Source organism: Hemicordylus capensis, chromosome 3 (assembly GCF_027244095.1).
Source record: "Hemicordylus capensis ecotype Gifberg chromosome 3, rHemCap1.1.pri, whole genome shotgun sequence".
Taxonomy (NCBI): Eukaryota; Metazoa; Chordata; class Lepidosauria; order Squamata; family Cordylidae; genus Hemicordylus; species Hemicordylus capensis.
Genome location: NC_069659.1, coordinates 324,965,528 through 324,980,195, shown reverse-complemented (window position 1 = coordinate 324,980,195; position 14,668 = coordinate 324,965,528). Strand labels below are relative to the sequence as shown.

At 43.0% G+C, this 14,668-nt stretch overlaps 1 protein-coding gene across 2 annotated transcripts in view; it reads right to left on the bottom strand.

Annotated features, from left to right (window-relative positions):
- Positions 1-14,668, bottom strand: part of GMPS (guanine monophosphate synthase) — a 66,025-nt gene that overhangs the window by 45,865 nt on the left and 5,492 nt on the right. The gene's annotated exons all lie outside the window — the stretch shown is intronic.

Genomic DNA, 14,668 nt, shown 5'->3' with positions numbered 1-14,668 from the left:
CACGGTTGTATGAACAGCCCCTATATGTTGTTAATATAGATCTAAAGCTTCTTGCCACATGGTTAGGGCTTCAGCACCATCTCCCCAATTACTTGCCAAAAGCCCTTAGGAAATGGAAGCCTAGCATTTACACAAGTCATGTACATCAAGTCTGAAGATCATGCTTGCCTCTTAGTACTAGAGTATGGACTAATTCCAGATAGTTCCTCACTACAATATGTTCTAGCAACCAAACTTTTAGAGCCTCATACAGAAACTACCAGCAGTTATCAATGCAATGAAGAGGGGTATCAACTACGAGTGTGCTCAAAACCTGTTCGCCCAGTTCAGCTCGAGTCCAAACTAGACCCGAACCAGACTGGGCATGTTTGATTTTGTCACCCTGAATGAGGGTCCGGGCATGGCTTCGAGCTGGTTCAGGGGTTCTAGAGTTTGAGGTATTTTTAAGATAACCACTGGGTTTGGGGGGGTGCTGCCGCGGCCACTGAGGTTGTCTCTGGTTCCCGCTCCCCCCTCTGGCCTCCGAAGGACCGTTTCGGCCCTTTCTGGAGGTGACGGCAGCCATTTTGGAGGCCGCTGCACATGCACCCTGGCCATTTGCATGGTTGTGTCATGACCTGGCCACACAAATGGCCAGGGCGCATGCGCGGCATCCAAAATGGCCACTACCACCTCAGAAAGGGCCAAAACGGAAATGGCCCTTCAGAGACTGGGGCGGGGGGGATCGGAGATGACCCACCACAACCACCACATGGCAGCACACACATACACCAGCCACCGCCAAACCCAGTGGTAAGTTTTTTTTAAAAAAAGTTTAACACACATGAATCCCCGAACCAGCCTGGGGGTTCAGCTCGACCTCGAGCCAGACCAGTTCGATGTCGAACCGGCTCAAGCTCAAGCCAGTTCACACATCCCTAGTATCAACTTCTGCTTAGTGGTTGGTAAAGACTGGGTGACCATGAATTCAGCCACTATGCAGCAGATTACTGCATCTTAGATCTTGACAAGCTTTACCCCAGTCAAAAACATACTGGAGATGTACAAGCAGCAGGGTTAGGTGGTATATTTTTGGTGCTGCAAGAGAGGGTATTTTCATGCGAGGGAATAAGAAGAGTCAGCTGAGAGCAGTATTGTAAAATAGCTACTCATTTTTGGTATTTTTGAGTCAACTGGGGTGGTTGGTACCATCCGGAAGACAAAACCTCATTGTGATTTTTGACAAGGTTTCCACCCCTAGAGATGGAAAATAGATGATAGCATTGCAAGAGTTTCAGCTTTCAGTGGGTTCATGCTTTTATTGTCCTGACCATCAGGCCTGCAGTGGCCAAATTTACAACAGTGTTTAAAAGCTTTAACATGTATTAAACACAAAAAAACTACTATCCAATTTTATCAATGTTGTTAGAGAAATGGACATTTGCAGGAATGTCCCCCAAAGGTTACTCCATGGAGAGAGTATAACAATTTTTTCCACTGTTACCCTCTTTCCTCTGTGGGGAAAAATTACTGTAGTGTTACCTCAATTGGTTTGGGGCAGGGTGGATTTGATTTAAATCAAACTGATTTAAATCACGATTTAAATCACTAGCAGGGTGGATAAAAATCAAAAAAATCCGATTTAAATTAAAAAAAACGATTTAAATCAAAAAAATCCAATTTTTTTTATTTAAATCGGATTTTTTTTATTTTTATCCACCCTGCTAGTGATTTAAATCGTGATTTAAATCAGTTTGATTTAAATCAAATCCACCCTGGTTTGGGGGTAGGGATAAAGGAGGATTGTTAACATACAGAAAGCTGTAAGTGCAACAACGCTATGATCTATTTTCTACCTCTAAGAGGGATACTCACTGCCAAAAGTCACTATGAGCATTCATCCTCTGAGAACGTACTGATGGCCAAAATTTCTGAGCCTGAGTCATAGATTGAGATGAGCAGGTAGAAAACTGATGCCCCCCCCCCATCTAAGGATATGTCCACAAATGATTTACAGCTGATATGCATATACAAGTGGGCTAGTAAAAATGTTTGTGTTCTAGCAACTTGTAGGCTTATTTGCAAGCCTTTCTGAAAAAATATCATCTGACCATAATTGCGCCCACACTACCAAAAAAAAAGTGGAGCCTGCACAAAGAAAATCTGCGAGACTATATCAAAATAGATAGCCCTGCTTATGCTTTTTTATTTATTAGAAAAACATATACAACCATCACTTCAACTAATTTCACATACAGGTGTATCCACAAATCTTGGTCACGCCTTGGTTGATCAGGTTATAATTCAGGAATACTTTGCCTCACACGGATGATGTTATAGCAAGTTCAAACATTGATAATAAAAAACACTTTAAAAAAGCATTTATGGGAGATACAACAGCCTCCATAATTTTCACCATGTCTTTGATAGAAGCCTGCCCATATTTTATTTCATCCCTATATGGCATGGATGGGATGTGCTACAAAAACTAGAGCAGGTTGTACATGTTCCACAATTCCCACCCATGCAGCAAGATGCTGTTATGCTTCAAATAATGTGAGAACTGTATCCTAAAGCCTTTCAGAACTTGTATGGACTCCTGGTATAACTGAAAAAAGGAACATAAAAACATCAATACTGCTCTTCAGCATGCAAGTTATTTGCACAAACAACTTCAGGACAAATTAAAATTTAACAGGAACTCAGGTTGTGAACACAAGATAATCAATATTATCTTCTCTACCCAACACAACACCAATATTTTTTCCTAGAGACTAAACATGGTACAGTTCAGTTTTCACCCCTATAATTCAATTGCACATTGGTTGTTGATGGAAAAGGAGCAATAGTTCACACTGATCCTTCCCTGTATCATTTCCTGGGTCATGTAATGGCAAAATTGTTTGTAGCATCTCGTATTCAGAGATAGCACCAGCCTAACAGAATACTAGAGCCAGGGGCTGAACCCAGATATGGACATGGACATGCTTTATTTCATGGCTGAATACTTACAACAGCCATATACTGCAGACAATATTCTCCCCATACTGTAGCCTACCTAGGTGGGGGCTTAGAAAACAGTGGCAGACCTAAGGCTGCTTAATGAATTAGTTACAGAGAAGTTTCAGCTCACACTTAGCCACTACATAGTGCCCACTTACACACATGCATACTGTTGAACTGTTCACATATGAAAGCCCAGGAAGTCCTAACAGAATAGGGAATTCAGTTAACACATATATTGCTCACGTATTTCATATGCCAACATCTCAGCAGACCCCTACGTAAGATAATTGTCCCAGGCTGAGGTAGACAACCTTTGGCACTCCAGCTGACATTGAACTCCAACTCCCATAATCGCCAGCCAATTGTAGAATTGTACAATTGTAGAATTGTAGTTCAACAATACCTGGAGTGCCAAAGGTTGCCTACCCTTGGCCTAGGCCATGGCTAGCTAACTCGTTACGTCAGCACAAAAGGTAAACAAATGCCAGCCAAAGAAAGCCAGGACAAATTTGCAAAGTAAGGGTCATTGAGTCATCAAAAGTGGGAGTTTAAATATTCAATGAAACTGCAAGAGTAAAGCTCACTGACACTTGTGGTGCTGCAAAATGAGATGCCTTCTGCAAAATTTGGTTAAGGTTGGACTCACAGTCACACTGCACCTTCACAGGGGCGAGGGACACATTAGAATGGTCCACCCGAGAAGGTTATTGGGGTCCAAGAAGCCTTGGAGGGATTTAGTGTTGGCTCTGCCAGTGATCCTGTTAATGCCCTGGTGGAGAACTGGAACAGCAAGCTCACCAAGGCAGTAGACATGATTGCACCTAAGTGTCCTCTCTGACCCACTTCAAAATTGGCCACTTGGTATACGAAGAACTACAGGGGCTGAAGCGGTGAGGTAGACAACTTGAGTGCAAGTGGAGGATGACTCGACTCGAATCTGACAGATTACAACATAGAGCACATTTGAAGATCTATGCTCTGGCAATACGGGCGGCAAAGTAGCGATTCTTTTCAGCCCGTACTGCATCCGCAAGTTCACATCTGGCAGAGTTGTCCAGGGTTGTGAGAGGGCTAGTATGTGCCCTTCCTCCCTTGAATCAGAATTTGGAACCATCTATTACCTGCTGTGATGTGTTTAATGATTTCTTTGTGGATAAGATCTCTCATATTCGGGCCGACTTGGATTCAAACTCCACAATTACTGAAGTGTCTGAATTGGAGGTGTCCAGAGACTCCTCTTATGTGGTTAGGCTGGATCCGTTTCCATTTGTGACTCGTGAGGATGTGGACAAGCTGCCTGGAGTGATGTGGCCTGCCACCTGTTCTCTTGACCCTTGCCTGACATGGCTAATACTATCTGGCAGAGAGGTTGTTGTAGAAGGCCTGGTAGAGAACATAAACGCTTCTCTGAGGGAGGGCAGGATGCCTCCTTGTCTTAAGGAGACAATTACCACTTCTGAAGAAGCCAGCCCTGGATTCCTCAGAGTTGAGCAACTATACAGGTGAAACTCGAAAAATTAGAATATCGTGCAAAAGTTCATTAATTTCAGTAATGCAAATTAAAAGGTGAAACTGATATATGAGATAGACACATTACATGCAAAGCGAGATAAGTCAAGCCTTAATTTGTTATCATTGTGATGATCATGGTGTACAGCTCATGAGAACCCCAAATCCACAATCCCAGAAAATTAGAATATTGTGAAAAGGTTCAACAGTCTAGGCTCCAGGTGTCCCACTCCAATCAGCTAATCAATCCATAACACCTGCAAAGGGTTCCTGAGCCTTTAAATGGTCTCTCAGTCTGGTTCATTAGGAATCACAATCATGGGAAAGACTGCTGACTTGACAGTTGTGCAGAAAACCATCATTGACACCCTCCATAAGGAGGGAAAGCCTCAAAAGGTAATTGCAAAAGAAGTTGGATGTTCCCAAAGTGCTGTATCAAAGCACATTAATAGAAAGTTATGTGGAAGGGAAAAATGTGGAAGAAAAAGGTGCACAAGCAGCAGGGATGACCGCAGCCTGGAGAGGATTGTCAGGAAAAGGCCATTCAAAAGTGTTGGGGACTTTCACAAGGAGTGGACTGAGGCTGGAGTTAGTGCAGCAAGAGCCACCACACACAGACGGATCCTGGACATGGGCTTCAAATGTCGTATTCCTCTTGTCAAGCCGCTCCTGAACAACAAACAACGTCAGAAGCGTCTTACCTGGGCTCAAGAAAAAAAGAACTGGTCTGTTGCTCAGTGGTCCAAAGTCCTCTTTTCTGATGAGAGCAACTTTTGCATCTCATTTGGAAACCAAGGACCCAGAGTCTGGAGGAAGAATGGAGAGGCACACAATGCAAGATGCTTGAAGTCCAGTGTGAAGTTTCCACAGTCTGTGTTGATTTGGGGAGCCATGTCATCTGCTGGTGTTGGTCCACTGTGCTTCATTAAGTCCAGGGTCAACGCAGCCGTCTATCAGGAGATTTTGGAGCACTTCATGCTTCCTTCCGCAGACGAGCTGTATGGGGATGCTGACTTCATTTTCCAGCAGGACTTGGCACCTGCCCACACTGCCAAAAGTACCAAAACCTGGTTCAATGACCATGGGATTACCGTGCTTGATTGGCCAGCAAACTCGCCTGACCTGAACCCCAGAGAGAATCTATGGGGCATTGCCAAGAGAAGGATGAGAGACATGAGGCCAAACAATGCAGAAGAGCTGAAGGCCGCTATTGAAGCATCCTGGTCTTCCATAACACCTCAGCAGTGCCACAGGCTGATAGCATCCATGCCACGCCGCATTGAGGCAGTAATTGCTGCAAAAGGGGCCCAAACCAAGTACTGAATACATATGCATGCTTATACTTTTCAGAGGTCAGATATTGTTCTATTTACAATCCTTGTTTTATTGGTTTCATGTAATATTCTAATTTTCTGGGATTGTGGATTTGGGGTTCTCATGAGCTGTACGCCATGATCATCACAATTATAACAAATTAAGGCTTGACTTATCTCGCTTTGCATGTAATGCGTCTATCTCATATCAGTTTCACCTTTTAATTTGCATTACTGAAATTAATGAACTTTTGCACGATATTCTAATTTTTCGAGTTTCACCTGTAGGCCTGTCTCCAACCTTCCATGGCTGGGCAAGGTAATTGAGAGGGTGGTGGCCTCCCAACTCCAGGCAGTCTTGGATGAAACTGATTATCTAGACCCGTTTCAGACTGGCTTTTGGGTGGGCTATGGGGTGGAGACTCCCTTGGTCGGCCTGATGGATGATCTCCAATTGGCAATTGACAGAGGAAGTGTGACTCTGATGGTCTTTTTGGACTTCTCGGTGGCTTTCGATACTATCAACCATAGTATCCTTCTGGAGCTTCTGAGGGGGTTGAGGGTGGGAGGCACTGCTTTGCGGTGGTTCCACTCCTATCTCTCAGACAGATTCTAGATGGTGTCTCTCGGGGACTGTTCTTCAAAAACTGAACTTCGGTGTGGTGTCCCTCAGGGCTCCATATTGTCTCCGATGTACATGGGAACATGCCATATACTGTGTCAGACCATAGGTCCATCTAGCTCAATATTTTCTTCACAGACTAGCAGCAAAAACATCTACATGAAACCACTGGGAGAGATCATCAGATTTGGTGCAGGGTGTTATCAGTATGCTGACGACACTCAAATCTATTTCTCCATGTCAACGTCATCAGGAGAAGGCATAACCTCCCTAAATGCCTGTCTGGAGGCAGTGATGGGCTGGATGAGAGATAACAATCTGAGACTGAATCCAGATAAGATGGAGGTACTTATTGTGCGGGGTCGGAACTCGGGAGATGATTTTGATCTGCCTGTTCTGGATGGGGTCACACTTCCCCAGAAGGAACAGGTACGCTGTCTGGGGATGCTTCTGGACACAAAACTCTCCCTGGTGTCCCAGGTTGAGGAAGTGGCCAGAGGTGCCTTTCACCAGCTTCGTCCATTTCTTGAGATAAATGACCTCAGAACAGTAGTACAGCTGCTGGTCACCTCCAGACTTGACTACTGCAATGCACTATGTGGGGCTGCCTTTGTATGTAGTCCGGAAACTGCAGTTAGTCCAGAAGGCAGCGGCCAGATTGGTCTCTGGGTCATCTCGGAGAGACCATATCACTCCTATCTTAAAACATCTACACTGGCTGCCGGTAAGTTTCCGGGCAGAGTACAAGGTTTGGGTTATAACCTGTAAAGCCCTAAACAGCTTGGGCCATGGGTATTTAAGAGAACGTCTTCTTCGCTATGAACCACACTGCCCATTGAGATCATCTGGAGAGGTTCATCTGCAGTTGCCACTGGCTCGTCTGGGGGCTACTCAGGGATGGGCCTTCTCCACTGCTACCCCGAGACTTTGGAACACACTTCCTGCTGAAATAAGATCCTCCCCATCTCCTGCAACTTTTAAAAGGGCAGTCAAGACACATTTGCTCACCTAGGCTTTTAATTAGATACTGTTTTAATTGTGATTTAATAGTTTTAACTTTTTTAAATTTTAATTGTTGAAATGTTTTAATCTTTTATTGGCTGTTTTTACTGTTTTGTAAACTGCCCAGAGAACTTGCGTTTTGGGCGGTATTGAATGAATGAATGAATGGGTAGGTAGGTAGCACATATAGTTGTCCGTATGCATGATTAATGGGTATTCAATTGCTTGTTGAACAGCTTGTAAAGTTGGGGGTACACAGTGAAAGAGGTTATAAAAACAGTTGTGCTATTACACACACAGCGCAAATTCTTTCCCCATTTTGTCTTGTGCATTTTTCCCATGCAAATTCTCCCTTCCCTCTTCAGTGCTAATTATGGTTAATGTTATATCTTCAATAAGCTGAACCATAAGAAGCTATATAAGCTGGAATTTGAAGCGGTTTGCAGTTCTGGTTTAAAGTTAATTAAGGCTAGCATTAACTCAGTGCAGACATAAAGCTAACCATGATTTTTTTTAAAAAAGGGGAGAGCAAAGTTTGAGTAGGAGAGTTGAGGAGAAGAGGACTTTAGCAAAAAAAAAAAAGGGGGGGGTCGTCTGCAAAACTGAGGTATACGCCTGACCTCTTTGCCATGGATAAGAAATCAGGAAAGTTACGTCTGCCCTGAGCCTCAAAAGAACATCAGCGTGAATGCCCATGATCAGACTCCAGCAAGGACATCTTACCATTAAATTCTATGAGGAAGGGAATCCCTTTTACCCTGTGATTCAATTCCATTTCTTTTCTTACAACTTTGTGTTTAGGGACGTTCCCCTCTTTCCCAAAGAGACCTATCCCAATCAGGAGAGCCCTGCAGGGTGAACCTTTAAACCTCTCTTTAAATTCTCAGACTTAAAAACCATCTGGGAATTTGTCTCTAAAACTGCTAAAAGATAAATTCACTGAAAAACTGTGTGTATTGCTTTCCGTAACAGCAGCTTGGTGCAAATGCCATTCTTAACCTCAGAGTTTCAAGAGTGGAGGCCAGCTCACTAAAGCAATTGCTGACTTAGAAATAACTATGATGGGATGCATCTGTGAACTCCTGAATAGCACCGTACTTCATGAACCTATACCATCTATGTCACTGGTGAAGTAGTTCTCTAATCCAGGCTACTAGGTATCACCAATGATTAAAAAGGGGAGAGAGACTCTTCAACCCAAACAAAAGGGAAATAAATGTGGAGTGTGAAGATTCAGGCGGAGAGCATTACTACACACTCACTCACTAGCAAATCTCCTTTCTCCCCTCTGGCAAACATGAAGTTGAGGGCGATAGGGATAAGCCTACACTTTGGCTCAGAGCTGCTGGGTTTTGAAGAACAGAATCTTATTTCTGCATTTGCACTCTGCTTCATAGGTACTCCAGACATTTAGGGAAGGGCAGAGTGAGCACAAAGTCTAAGCTAGTCAAAATGTGTGGAGCCCTCAAAATCACATGCTCTCACAGCAGCCACTATGCCAGTCTAAAGACAGATAACTCAAGGAGAGGCACACAATGGGGCCATAGGGGATAGGTCCATAACTCAGTGGGAGAGAATCTGCTTTACATGAAGAAGGTCCCAGGTTCACTCCAGGTAAGCCTCCAAATGACTCCTGCCTGAAATCTTGGAGAGTTGCTGCTAATTAGTATAGACAATACTGAGCTAGATGGATCTGACAATGTGTAAAGCAGCTTCCTATGCTCCTTATCAGCTGACATAGTAGGACAATTCTGCACTTAATAAGCTTCAGTAAATTACAAGCTAAAGACTCATCAATATGACACCCATACTGACACACTGTGCTTTATAATGTGATCTCTTCCCTCTTGGAATCTTCCATAACCACCACTCTTTACGTTTTGTCTCTTCCATCAGCCCTGTCCTTTCTACTTGTCCCTTTTTGCCAAATGGAACATTGGCAGGTCAGTTTCAATGGCACAATAAGCCTATGAAAGCAAGAGAGTCATTGCCCTGTGGCTTAGCCATTTGCTGGTCTGCCTTGGTCCAGTCAACTGCTTAGGGGCTTAGAGTCAATTTTTAAGGTGTATAAGCACCTGTGTGATATTGAACTCCATCCCTTGTAGTTGTACATCATGGGGTTTCTAATCACACCTTGTGTGTGCAGACTGGTTAAATAAGTTTGGGGCTTCTCACTATAAACAAGACATTTTTTTTAAAAAAGGAAGAAGGACTGCTTGCATGGAGCCTTTAGCAGGGGTTGTTCTTATGTGCACAGGAAATGCACATAAATGAGCAGTTACCAATTACTGTGGTTCATCACATAGAAAACGGTTCCTGTCATGTTATGATCATGTGAATGCACCCTAAATGCATTCACAGAGTATCATGAGCAGTAGCTACCACTGCTGGATTCTGAAATTAGATAAAGGGAAAATCATTAACAAGCTAAGAACACTTTGGCATTTGACTCAGAAAAACTTCATTCAGGAAAGAACACTGTGATGGTGAAGGAGGAGGTCAGAGCAAAACTACAACAGGCCCTTTTCATGCCTTTCAGACTACCAGATTGTGTACATTAATATAAATCACAAGAGTCTATGTTGAAAGAAATCATTTCATTCATGAAAATTCTGCTGTTATCTATGGTTGATCAACCAAGTAAACCAATTACATGACAAAATATTTCAGGATCATCTCATGATTTGGCTTGCTAGCAGTTTCTAAGAACTGTGTAGGTTTTAAGGATCTTGAATACCAACAACTGAATAAAGATTAGCGCTCAATACTTAATCAGCCTTCCAGGACAAGGGAACACCTTCCTTGCTCTGATGCTGAAACACTGAACACCCCTGCATTGGGTCAGCAGCAGACATTGGCACTGTTCAACTGGAGACACAAAGGGGCCAGGAAAAGGCATCTCATCCTAAAAAACTGTAGATGAGGCTGCTTCAGTAGGCTTATCCTCCTACATAACTTGGTGCTGAAAGACTGGCATTATGAGTTTAAATATCACTTCAGTTGTGGTGATGATGCCACAACAGAAGCAGCAGACAAGATACAATTGCTCAATGAAAATTGAATTTCTTTAACGTCAGCTACAGAACTGTGAAAGTCAGATATAGTTTGGCATGGATCTTCCCTTCCCCCCCCCCCCCAAATATGCTCACAATACTCAGAACTGATTATCAATTTAAGACAAATGCATTCCCACATCAATCAAATTCTTTGCCGCATGCTTTAGACCCAGGCTGCACAACTTTGTCCCTCCAGCTGTTTTTGGACTACAACTCCCATCATCTCCCACCATAGTGAACAATAGTCCGGCAAGGTGGAAATTGTAGTGCAAAATCTGCAGGAGGACCAAAGTTCAGCAGGCCTACCTTAGATTAAGGTTTCCTAACCAGTGTGCTGCAGTAGGCTGGCCTGTGTGCCACAGCTGACTTGTTCCAAGTCAGCTCCAAGCATAATGGAGTATAAATTCTCCATTTTTGAAGCTGACTTGTTCCATAATGCACCAGGGAGGATGTATACTCCCTTTCCAATGCATAAGGGAGTGAGTTTATCTCTCTACTTTTGGAACTGGCTCCCTCATGCAACAGGAGTGCATTATGCACTGGATAATCCTTCCTGGTGCAATATGGTGCAAAATCAGCTCCAGGAGGAACTGTTACAAATTCGAATAAAACTATATGAGGAAGCTAAAATACATACATTTTAGAAGCTTTGCCAGCACATAAGAAAAAAGGTATGTGTGTTGGGGAGGGGCAGTGTGCCCCAATGTATTAATATAAGTGTGCCTTGGGGCAAAAAAGGTTGAGAAACACTGCATTAGCCATATACTCACTCACCCCAATCCAGTAAAGGACTGTGGATTCAAGACTACCATTGTGCAGAGATTTCCCCCACTTGGAACAGCTTTCCCAACAAAGAGTATATTAACCCAGGGATAAAACAGGGGATAGCCCATCTATACAGGAGCAGCTATCTTTATTTAATGTACCTCCTTTCAGCCCAGTTCCCACAATCACTTTTGATATGGCAAATTCATAAGATTATTTTACTTAATTGATATCATGTGGAGAACATTTCTTTTACATCCCCTACATACTGACAGCTATATATTTTCCTCATTAAGAAGATTGTCAGTTGCCAAACCTTTTGCCCTACAAGCTTGCTCAAAACAAATATATACCACCACCACCCTGCACTACCATCCAAAGTAGAACTGATAAAATAAAAATCTCTCAATGATTCTGTCCGATTAATATAAGGCAAAGGGTGGGGGAGAATGTCCACGTCTCCCTGAGTGTGGAAAGATGCTCTTCTTTCCCTCATGGGCACAGGTTTCTCTGGGACTACAGTGGATTAGGAAAGATTGAACTGAGTTTCCCTAACTTAGGGGGACACTTGGGGAATAAAGTGGGGGCAGGTAAGACTGCAGGTCATCTTCATCTGTACACATTTCGCAGACTGGACACGCAAGCTGATTTACCACAAAGGACAAAGAAGAACAGGTAGGTGAAATATAATAAAAGCTCCTACAAGAGACTTATCTCTCACTAAGGCTTACAAATTACAGAGTGGGGGAACTCTCTCCCTGCCTAAAATTCTGAAAGAGTAGGTCTTGCAAGTGACTGTGAACATTGCAGGTTTAGAAAAAGTACAGTAGAGAACACTTTGTCAGCTCTCATTCTCCCAGAAAGCATTCAGAAGATTCCAACATTACCAGACGTGCATTTGGCAGCAGACTGGTTTTATATTACATATATATTTCAAAGGGAGAAATTATAAGGCTGCACTCTTATGCAGAACTGGGCACACTTAAGCCTATTGATTTCAATAAGATTAGGCTTACCTAACTTTACACAGGATTGGGCTGCAGAAAACCTAGCTGAGACAACAGAAGCACCTGAAAAAACTATTCCAAAAGAAACAAAAAAGGAAGACTAACCAAACACTCAATACCCATAAAGTCAACATGATTCTGAAAATGTGTGAAGTAAGCAGTTCAAAGCTGCCTTATACAGACACAGGCAGCGGGAGCAGAAGGAGAAGGAATCTACCCCCACCACACTGGGGATAGGGCCACAGCTAGGGATAGGTAGAGCACATGCTTTGCATGTCAAAGATGCCAGGTTCAATCCCTAGCATCTTCAAGCAGAGGTGGGGAAAGACTCCTGCCTGGAAGAGAGTGGGCTTGGTTCTTTCCTCAGTCTCCTGGCAGACAACACTGAGGTATAGGGACCAATGGTCTAACTCAGTATTACACAATTTCATATGTTCACTTTTCTTCAAGAGCAGCATATAGATATTTTAATAATATACTAAGAAAATAGGATCATAATTTTGAGGAAATGTTTTGAAAATTGAACAGCTTTTCAGAAGTAGCTGAAGCTCCAATTCTAAGCTCCAATTACTAAGAGCCATCGTGAGCTGAGCATCCTCAAGAACAGAGAGCACAAATAAAAAGAGTAGCTGAAACCAGGAAATTATCTTTAAGGCAATATTTGTGTGGAGAAATAAGAAGCAGATCTAAATCATTCAGAAAATCCAACAGCAATTGTACACTTGACCATAGTTGATGCTAGCTAGTGCAGCACGATGTACTCTACATGTGCACACTTACACCACTCATTCAACAGGAAGCTAAACCACCAAGTGGCCTGTTTCCTCTCAGCCTGCCAAAATTACCATCTAGATCAGAGCTGCACAACTTCAGTCCTCCTGCAGATGTTGGACTACAACTACCAGCATCCCAGACTATTGACCATGGTGGCCAGGGATGATGTGGGTTGTAGTTCATAAACAGTTGGAGGGCCCAAGCCGTGAAGCCCTGATCTAGATTAATTGCTTTCAGTGGAGAAGACAACAGTAGGCAAAGCACATCAGAGAAGCCAGTATGTGGGGCATATGTCTCCTTTATACAATACATTCATACAATAAATGTCTTTGAGACATTTTTCCACACCCAACCAGGGTAGATAAAAATAGATGTTTTTAAAAAACATAAAATAAAAATCAGATTTTTAAAATTTAATTTGGATTTTTTTAAAAAAATCCATAAAGAACCAGATCAAAGATATCATCATGAATATTAATCATAACTTCTAATTATATTCTATGAACAGGTTAACAACAGCATATGGGGATGAGAGAACAGACTTGATCAGTCCTATTCTGCAGGTGTTACACATGTAGCGCACACACACACAAACGCAAGCTCTTGCACACACACCCCGCCCGCCATAAGTGCAACAACAAAGAAGGTCAATGAATGAAGAGAGAATGGAGCAGATCTGAGCAAGGAGGAGGAGTCTGGATATAAATCCACAGGATGGAGAGCGGAAGGGAATAGAAAGTGAAACCAAAAATGAACAGAACATAATTCAGGCAGTCCTGAGGAGGCTTTTTCCAAGTGTATCCTCCATTTTAGAAGGGAAACACCTATATTGGCAGCAAGCTGTAAAAGAGATCCTACTGAGGAGAGGAGAGCTGGTCTTGTGGTAGCAAGCATGACTTGTCCTCATAGCTAAGCAGGGTCTGCCCTGGGTTGCATATGAATGGGAAACTTGATGTGTGAGCACTGCAAGATATTCCCCTCAGGGGATGAAGCCGCTCTGGGAAGAGCAGAAGGTTTCAAGTTCCCTCCCTGGCTTCTCCAAGATAGGGCTGAGAGAGATTCCTGCCTGTAACCTTGGAGAAGCTGCTGCCAGTCTGTGAAGACAATACTGAGCTAGATAGACCAATGGTCTGACTCAGTATATGGCAGCTTCCTATGTACTTGTGAATACTTTAATGAAGTTCCTGTACCTGTGGGTACACAGGATACATGGGACAGAAAGCCACAGTCCAGATGGATCATGGTGAAACAGACTGGTTCCAGATCAGCAAAGGAGTCACACAAGGCTGTATACTTTCTCCTTATTTATTCAATTTATATGCTGAATATATACTGAAAGAAGCTGGACTGGAAGAAGATGAGCGTGGTTTTAAAGATGGAGAAAGAAACATCAATAACCTGTGCTACACTGATGACACCACTCTGATAGCTGAGAATCAGGATGATCTGCAAGCTCTAGTAATGAAACTCAAGGAGCACTGTGAAAAAATGGGACTACAATTAAATGTAAAGACTAAACTAATGACAACGGGTAAAACAACCAGCCTCAGAATTGATAATGAAGACACTGAAGTGGCAGATAGTTTCTGCCTTTTCGGATCGATCATCAACAGTAAAGAATCCAGCAGTCAAGAA